The sequence below is a fragment of the Nicotiana attenuata genome, unplaced genomic scaffold, assembly GCF_001879085.1.
Source record: "Nicotiana attenuata strain UT unplaced genomic scaffold, NIATTr2, whole genome shotgun sequence".
Lineage (NCBI taxonomy): Eukaryota > Viridiplantae > Streptophyta > Magnoliopsida > Solanales > Solanaceae > Nicotiana > Nicotiana attenuata.
The window spans coordinates 341,305-351,553 of NW_017670730.1; positions in this window are offsets into that span (position 1 = coordinate 341,305).

Here is a 10,249-nt window from a genome sequence, read left to right on the forward strand (position 1 = left end):
CGTTTCTATAGAGACTTCGAGGTATATCTGCTACGTCCGCAGACCGAAGAGTCACTTTCTATCTTCTGTAATGAGTATTGTTCTATCAGTATTTTTCCTTTGTATAGATATTCTTGAGTCAGAGCCTCTTATGTATCCCTTAGCTTGTGATTTGTGAGTTTCCGGGTTTTGGGAGTTTTGTTTGCTTCGAGAATTGTTGTGGTATGTGCCGAGCGGCACCTTAAACACCATTTTATTTTACCAGTTCAGTTTTATTTACTTTCTTCCGCAATTATGGTTTATCTTCCGCATTGTTAGGCTTACCTAGTCATAGGGACAAGGTGCCGTCACGACAAGTTCACGGAGGGCGAACTGGGGTCGTGACAAGTTGGTATCAGAGCTCTAGGTTCATAGGAGTCACAGATCACAAGCCGATTTATTAGAGTCTCGTGGATCGGTACGGAGACGTCTGTACTTATCTGCGAGAGGCTATGTAACCGTTAGGAAAATTCCACTTCATTTGATTTCCCTGTCGTGCGAGATTTTGACATTCACAATCCTAAACCTCTGTCTTCCACTCTCTCACAGATGGTGAGGACACGTACTACCCGAGGTGATCAGGCACCCACGCCCCCTGCTGCAGCCGTCGGGGGTCGGGGCCGGGGTAGAGTTCGAAGACGTGCACGTGGTGCAGCGCGAGCTGCCGCCGAGGTACCACCAGCAGATCCAGCCGGAGACCAAGCACCTGACACGCCTACTGCCACTACTACTCCAGCCCTTCAGGAGACTTTGGCACAGTTCATGAGTATGTACACCACTTTGGCTCAGGCAGGATTGCTTCCCCTTGCTGCAGCCACATCCCAGGCCAGGGGAGGAGCACAGACTCCCGCCGCCCGCACTCCTGAGCAGCGAGCACATGTTGAGCAGGTCCCAGAGATTATTCCTGCGCTGCCTGCAACACCAGTTCAGCCCGAGGGCATGGCAGCGGCTTCCGAGCAGGAGCAGATGAGACTAGAGAGGTTCAAGAAGTATGATCCTCCGGTGTTCAGTGGATTAGCATCAGACGATGCCTTGGGGTTTCTTGATGAGTGTTACCGTATTCTCGTACTATGGGTATCTCTGGATCGAGCGGGGTTTCTTTCACTACTTTCCAGCTTCGAGGAGCCGCCTATAATTGGTGGTGCACCTATGAGTTAGACAGCCCAGAAGAGGCAGCTTCACTGACTTGGACCCAGTTTTCAGATATGTTTTTTAGAGAGTTTGTTCCTCAGAGCCTCAGGGATGCATGGCGCGCGGAGTTTGAGCATTTGCGCCAGAGTGCTATGACCGTCTCGGAGTATGCTGTCCGTTACACCAGTTTGGCTAGACATGCCTCAGCCTTGGTTTCTACTGTTCGCGAGAAGGTTCACAGGTTCATTGAGGGGCTTACTCCTAGCATCACGTCCAGCATGGCCCGTGAGTTGGAAATGGATATTCCGTATCAACAGATGGTGAACATTGCTAGGAGGATAGAGGGTATGCATGCTAGAGAGAGAGAGAGGGTAGGCAGGGTCATGAGAGAGAGAGAGCAGACGAGATCAGGAGAGAGAGTTTGAGGAGGCGAGGGTTCCTCGTAGACCGAGGAGATATACAGGTCCTTATTTTGGAGGCAGGGTGCGTCATGGTAGAGGTTTTGCGGGTCAGCCAGTCCAGTTCGTGCTTCAGACTTTGCATGGTGATTCAGGTGCTCGTGGGTCTCAGAGTACCCGCATCGCATAGTTCCCACCGCCTCGTCAGCAGAGAGGGTGCTTTGAGTATGGAGATACTAGCCACATGATGAGAGATTGTCCCAGACTTCGGACCGGTGTGTCCTAGCGAGGTATTCAGGCAGGTAGAGGGCGCCCAAGAGGGGAGGCCCGGCTCGTTGATATGTTTCATATAGTAGGCTTGAGGCAGGTGCGCGAGTTGAATGTCATTCAGGTACGGATTCAGTTTGTTATAGAGGGGCACTATTTGTAGTTCATCACAGTCTGCTTATCGGGGTGAGTTCCCTTATTTGTTGTTCCATTTATGAGTGCGTTTCATGATTTGTACTCTGTTTACGTGATTATTCTGTTGGGAGGTTCTATGAGTGATAGCCGTGTCTATCGTCCATTTCTAGCTATTGTCGAGAGTTATGAGGTTAGTAGTAAATTCATGTTGTCTGTTTTGGTAGGTTTGATGTGATCTCTGAGTATTCTTGGTTACTAGCTGTGATTTATATGCTCCACCGGTGTGGGAGCCAGCCTGTGTTGTAATTTGTAGACGGAATTGATCTAGTTAGAGTCTCTATATGGGTTGATGTGTGCCCTACTTGTGATTCAGTAATGAGGGCGGGACCCTCATGATTTCAGGCGATTTGATATGTTGAGACCGGGTTGTGTACTGCGGTGAAAAGGTATATCAGTATAAGATCATTGTGAGTCTTTTATATGCTTTCATTCTTTCTTGTTAGATGTTTTGTCGATTTGTGGTTTAGAAGAATCTGTGCTAGTTTGATTTGTTTGTTAGTTCCCTTATGTGTTTCCTTTCTCATGTTCAGTCATTTCCGTTCTATGCTTCTTGAGTTTTAGCTTGTGGGGTGTGGACCCGTTGGTGTTGGCTGAGACTTGGTTGTTCGGGTGTTTTGTTATGCGGATTTCGTGGTTATTGTATCACCGCCAGTGTTGTGGAGGTTTGAAAAGAGTTCCTGTTGGATATGAGGCTTATGGCCGGTACGGATTTGATTTCAAGCAAATATTGCTATCAGAAATGTTATTGTGGGCCTATGTGTGATGTGTCATGTTGTGTGGTTGCACCCTGTACGTGTTGGCTTGTGTTGAAATAGTTGGTTGCGACTGATACCGGACATGGATTTAGGATCGAGTCTTTTGGAAACGGATGGAAGGTGAGAATTCTGGCTTGAAGGCCTATTGGTATCGCTAGAAAGGTTAAATTTCAGTTGAGATGGCGCCGTCAGGGTTAAGTGGATTAGGGTGACGTGGGATCACCCGCGGGTGTATGTTGGAAGTGCGCACCCAGTGACTTGAGGACTTCAGGTATGTTCTCTATGCTCGTTCGAGGACGAACGAATGTTTATGTGTGGGAGGATGTAACGACCCGACCGGTCGTTTTTAGAACTCACGCCCCGATCCCCTATTAACTGCTTCCCCTAAGTTCATTTCTGCTATTTTGGTTTGCTGGGACGTTCGGTGTGGTGTTTCGGAGTGTTTTGGGACACTTAGTCCCTAAATGAGAGCTTAAGTGTTAGAAAGTGGTCCGTAGTCAGAACAGTGTGAAGACGGCCTCGGAATGAAAATCCGATGGTTCCGTTAGCTCCATTAGGTAATTTTGGGGTTGGGTGCGTGTTTGGAATGTATTTTGGAGGTCCGTAGCTAATTTAGGCTTGAAATGCCATAGTTTGAATTTTTGCCGGTCCCATAGCGAGTTTTTGATCCGAGGGTCGGATTGGAATTCCGGAAGTTGCAGTAGCTCCGTCATGTCATTTGGGATGTGTGTGCAAAATTTTAGGTCATTCAGACGTGTTTTGGTTAGGTTTTTGATCGAAAATGTATTTTGATGGAATTTGAAGTTCTTAGGCTCAAATCATTGATTAATTCGAGTTTCCGGCGTTATTTTAGGTGGTTTAAGGATTGGTACAAGTTTGAATGATGATATGGGATATGTCCGTAGGTTTGGTTGAGGTCCCAGGGGCCTCGGGTGTGTTTCGGATGCTCAACGGAGCATTTTGGAGTTTGGAAATGTTGCAGAAAATCCTTCAGCTGTGCAGGTCCCAAATCCTTCTTCGCTTTCGCGGTACCTTCCTCGCGTTCGCGTAGCTTTGGTCTTCTTCCTCTTCGCGTTCGCATTATTGCCTCGCGTTCGCATAGTGTAATTTGGAGCTGAAGACTGTGCTTAATCTTTCCTCTTCGCGTTCGCGTACCTTTGCAAAGCCACCCTTTGCGTTCGCGTACAGTGCCACGTGTTCGCGAAGGGCAATTCTGAGCCATCGTATTTTTCTCTTCCGCGTTCGCGAAGCATAAATTGAGCAGCCTTCATTTTTCTTCTTCGCGAACGCGAGACATACTCCGCGTTCGCGATTCATTAAAAGCCTGATCAGTACTTAGCATTCAAAACGAGGGTTTTTGCCATTTTTAACAAAACTCAAGCTAGAGAGCTCGGATTTGGGAGAGATTTTGAGAGTTTTTCAGAGGCATCGATTGGGTAACAATTCTCTACTCTCTTATGCTTAAAACCCACTAATGTAATCATGATTTTCTTCTTATTTTCGGATTTTTGGAATGAAATGGGTCAAACTTCATAGACCAAACTATTGAATTTTGAGTGGGTATTTGACCTCCGATTTGAGAGATTTTTATATGGTTAGACTCGTGAGGGTACGAGAGTTCTGAAAATGTAAAATTTATCCGATTCCGAGACGTTGGCCTGGGGGGCATTTTGGTCATTTTGCCTAATTTCGTGCTTTAGGTTTGAATTAAATAGTAGAATCAGTTGCTTGAGATGTTATTTACAATGTGTGATTTAATTAAATAGATTTTGGCCATTTGGAGTCGAGTACTCGTGGCAAGAACGTGGTTGCTAGTTGATTTTAGCCGGTTCGAGGTAAGTATCTTGCCTAACCTTGTGTGGGGAACTTCCCCTTAGGATTTGAGTCTTCTTTGTTGATTGTATTCCTTGTACGCGAGGTGACGAGTGCGTGCTCGGATTTATTTGTGGATATTTGTCCCTTTTAGGCTCCTAGATCCTTGTAATCACCGAATATGAAGTTGTTCTTGATGCGATTGAGTTCCCTGTCATTAGCTTCACCTTTACATGTCTTACTTGGAATTTATTTGCCCTTTTTGGCTTATTCTTGTTGCCTAATTGACTTTTACTTGTTTCACTGTAGACATTACCCTTCTATAGTCATATTATCCCTCCTAACTGCTTGTCTTTATTTGGAAACACTATTTTCTATCTTTCATGTAATTAATTGGTCCTCGTTGGAAAGAAGTTAGATATCCTATGTTTAATTGATATTTCCTTAAATTATAATTTGTTTAATTCATGTTAACTTCCTTGTTGTTGAACTTAGTATTATGAAATCGTCGTTTCATATTATTTCTCCCTAGTTTAGTTGTTCTTATTGCGCTTAGTATTTCCCTGTTACGGTTATTCCTTGTGAGATAGTTGTACCGTCTTTTGGTGAACGGAATTTCTTGAGTTGATTCTCTTGCTTTGTTCCTGTATATATTGTCATTTGTAGTGTTGTATTGATATTGTGATGCACGAGGTTTCTGACGTGCGGTTGTTGATATTGTGATGCACGAGGTTTCTGCCGTGCGATTGTCGATATTGTGATGCACGAGGTTTCTGCCGTGCGGTTGTCGATATTGTGATGCACGAGGTTTCTTCCGTGCGGTTGTTGATACTGTAATACACGAGGTTTCTACCGTGCGGTTGTTGTTGAAGGGTTGCACGAGGTCTTTGACGTGCTATTGATGTTATTGATGTTTTTGCACATGCGGCATAATAAGGCGGGATATGTTATATGCTTATATGTGGGTTGCGCATGTGGCGGAATAAGGTGGGAGCATTGTGATGCACGTGTGGCGAAATAAGACGGTGCCTATTATATTATTAATTGTACGCGTGGCAAAATAAGGTGGGCTATGTCAGGGGTTGATTGTACAGAATTGTGACGGCCTGTGGAGGCGTTTCCTATTGTTTAATATTGAGATTGTAGATTGCTTACCTGTATGAGCTTTATCCCTTGGAAGTTGTGAGGAAATATCGTACGTACGGTCCGTTCCCCTTTTCATGTTTACTAGTTGGTAGAATTCTTGTCAAAAACACTTGCACAAGCATACACGTAGTTGGACACCCCATTAGAGGTGAATTCCTTCCGATTTTTGCTAAGGGTGGAGATACGCCCTCGTTCATCCATTATATATGTGAGAGTGGTCCTAGTTAGCCAGTTAGTTGTCAGCATGACCGTGAGATTGATGGGGCACAGGATGCCAAGTGTTAGATTTCAGATGCTGGGTTTTTCGTGAGTTGTGGTTTGTCAGAGATTTTTGGTAGAATTGTGGGAAGAGTTGAATAAGACCTTATGTAAACATCATTGTAGGATATGAGTTATTGACTTGTTTTCCCCTTGCTGTGTTGTGACCTTAGGATTTGGATTGTGATTCTGTCGTCATTTCGTATCGTCATTTACTATATTCTCGTTGTTACTTGTTGCCCTTTTTCCTTATTGTGAATTGTAGCATTTCTTTTGTCATTCATGCAGACTTTACATATTTATATATCGGTTCCATTATTCCTATGATTATACTGTTTAGTTGACCGGTAGGTGCCTTGATTGTTCATCGTCACTACTCCACCGAGGTTAGGCTTGATACTTACTGGGCACCGCCGTGGTGTGCTCATGCTACTCTTCTGTACATTTTTGTTGTGCAGATACAGGTACTCTCGTTCAGTTCTGTCAGCCTGGGAAGGAGGCGTTTCTATAGAGACTTCGAGGTATATCTGCTACGTCCGCAGACCGAAGAGTCACTTTCTATCTTCTGTAATGAGTATAGTTCTATCAGTATTTTTCCTTTGTATAGATATTCTTGAGTCAGAGCCTCTTATGTATCCCTTAGGTTGTGATTTGTGAGTTTCTGGGTTTTGGGAGTTTTGTTTGCTTCGAGAATTGTTGTGGTATGTGCCGAGCGGCACCTTAAACACCGTTTTATTTTACCAGTTCAGTTTTATTTATTTTCTTGTGCAATTATGATTTATCTTCCGCATTGTTAGGCTTACCTAGTCATAGGGACTAGGTGCCGTCACGACAAGTTCACGGAGGGCGAACTGGGGTCGTGACACGAACGAAAATAACTTTACACACTCAACCTTTTCAGACTGTTCCTAATACACACCATTTTTTTCTTGGCCAGTTTTTCAAAACATGTGTACTGTCACGCTCCAATGAGATAGTGACACGTGTCATTAACATATTAAAAAAAGAAAAAACTTTAAGTTATAATTAAACCCATCTTCTTCATCAAATATACCACCATGGTTGCCATCTCTTCGACTCCCATTCAGATTTCTCTACATCAGCAAGTTGTATTTTCACCTCATTTTTCCCATTATCTTTCTTACCTTCTTCTTCTTCGTTATTTTCTTTTCGAGCAGGTGATTCCCAAAATTGATTATTAAGATCCGCCATTTTCATAGGATTAGATCAACATCTCATTAGAAGCAAACCATTTTTAGGCGGAATGAAAATGCTTACGCTGGCTTTCTCCTCTTCCGCTACTTTTAATTCCTTCATTTTAACAGTATTCTCAATATCCCAAAAAAATCTCAAAATAATTTGGACAAACCCAGAAAATCCCTCTTCAAATATTATCTCTCTCCACCTTTAAAATTTCAAAGACCATCAAGCTTCATTAATAAACTCTTCTTAATTTTTAGGGAGGAGTTTCGAGAAAACAAACGGGGATCTAGGGACGACGGAAAAAAATAACAGGGGAGGTCTTCTGATTGTTGAGAAAGAACAAAACAAAGTAAAAGAAACGAAATAAAAGAAAGAAAAGAAAAAAGAAAAATCATTTTAAACCATTGGATCAATTTTATTTGATCTGAATCGTTCAAATAAGGAATCAGATAAGTTTTTTTGTTTCTTCACGCGCCTCATTTTTGTTGGTAAACCACGCACTAGCCATGTAGGCATAGTAGTGTGTATTAGGTACAGTCTGCAAAGGTTGAGCGTGTCAAATTATTTTTGTCTGTAAAAAGTGTGTAGCAGGGATTTGGTCCATAGTTCAGGGGGTAACCTATGTATTTTGCCTTTCTTTTTTATCTATTTTACTTTCTTTTACATAATTTAACTGTAACTGTGGTATACTGCATAATATACCATATATATTCTGAATATCATTTAACATATCAATAACCTCGGTATACCATAATTCAACTGTAATTAAGGTCTACTAAACCTAAATAATAATAATAATAATAATAATATATTGTACAATATGCAAATATATCAATATTAACCGAGAACATAATTTTAGTATCCACATGGTATAAGTTAATTTGAAGAAATAAGTAATAACACGTGGAAATTTCAAATTTTGTGATTCCTTCGAGTCATAAGAACTATGTGGTGGACTTTATTTGCCATCACCTTGGCCACCAGTACTGTCGCTCTTATATAGTAACAAATTAATTGGGACCAACTTCTATAATTTTCCTTAAATACTTTATTGATTTTTCCCCTATTTCATAATCCACCTCCATTGACATTAGAACTATGAATTCACATTCAACTCTATGGCATATGCCCTCCGTCCCCGAAAACTAGCTAAAATAGGACTCTAATTCACTGTGATTTTGTATGCCAAAATACCACCATAGCCACAAAGAATAATCAAGGTCTCATTCTCAATATTTTCAAAAGTCCACATTAAAATAAAACATTGTAAAAAAAAATGTGCTGGTCAGATCTGAAACTTTAAATAAATTGCAGCCACAATTTCGAAGGTTAAAATTATACCTTAGTTAAACCTGTGGGCCAAATCTCGAAGCATCTTGTTCACTAATTTGGAGTACAGAGTATGATGAGAATGAAAAAGGAGCTTGATGAAGAAGGTAGAGAGTGGTGCGAAGCTTGATAAAGGACGGGAGATTGGGGTCGAAAAATGTGGGCACCGATTAAGCGCGGATAAATTGAAGAGGTTTGGGGGCAATTCCTCGAGAATTACCATTGGGGAGAAAATGACGAAGCTCACCCATAGGAACTTTAGGACAGCTGCAAATTTTTATAGAATTAGTATGTAAAAGTTTGGGGCAGCGAAGCGAAAATATGAGCCATCGCTGGTCATTTGATTACACAATCTCACATAGGAGAGTCAAACGGGCGAGGGCGGCCGATATGGTTCGGATCGAAAATGGATAATGAAAAATGGATCAATTATTCAATCCGACCTACATTTAAAAAACGAAATTTATCAGTTACCCATTGATTATTCATTTTCTAAATGGATACTAATATGGTTGTTATCTATTGATTAACTGTTTTCTTTTAACCACTAAGATTCTCACATAACAGCCCCATCAGCAAAAAAAGTCTTTGAGTAAAAAGAAGGAACGAAGGAAAGAAGAGAAACAAAGCTCCGGCAGCTGCTAAATACATATCTTCCATAAATATCATGTCGAATTTTCGCTCGTGTTTCAGTAGTTACGATTAGGGGTGACAAAATAATTAAAAAAACAGTTAATCACTCATATTATCCATTAAAAAATGGGTTGGATAATGAACTTTTTAAAAACGGGTCAAATATGGATAAGAACCATATTATCCATTAAGAAAATGGATAACCAATGCGTAACCAATGGGTCTAACTTTTATATTTGTAAAGCTTCAAACTGAGGATTACTCACATTAGGGAAACTAAAAATTCTCCCAAAAGTGACCATATGCAAGAAGTCATAGATAATATAGTTAGGGGTTTTGACACAGTTACCCACAAAAACAAAACTATTTACCCTTGTCTACCCATTTATTTTTCTACCCATAAACTAATTACATTTCCTACCCATAGTAGTTTTTGTGGGGAATTTTTTCTTTATTCTCCAATTCTTTTTTATTTCTATGCTTCTTCTTTTTTCTCGTTTTCTTCTTATTTTTTTTCTTTTTTCCTTTTCTAATTTCATTTAACTTCTTTTTTTATATTCTTTTTCTGTTCATAGTCTAATTTCATTTACTGTTTTCACTATTTTTTATTATTCTTTTTTTTATACTATTACTAAAGAAAAATCAAATTGTGTACCAATTAAATGTAGCTAATACAACCAAAAATATTAACTAACATATGATACCAGTATAGTATATAGATATACCAACAGGGTATACAATTGTACGTAAGGAGTTAAAAAAAATTAATTCAATTATTAAACTGAAATAATATAAGTTGTCAATAAAAATTTCAAAAAATTTTAAAAGGATCTAATTGTACGAGTATATCGTTACATTATATAGCATACTATATATATATATATATATATATATATATATATATATATATTGCATTTTCAATTTGCCCATCACGCTCGGTAAAAGCTTAAAACAAATTAAAAGGGAAAAGGCAAGTGAATTTACGGGTAATAAGTATACTATTATAGTATATTGTATACTATTACAACATATTGTTACAGTATCTTGCATATTATTACAGTATACCATAATAATATATTGTATACTATAATAGTATACTGTTGC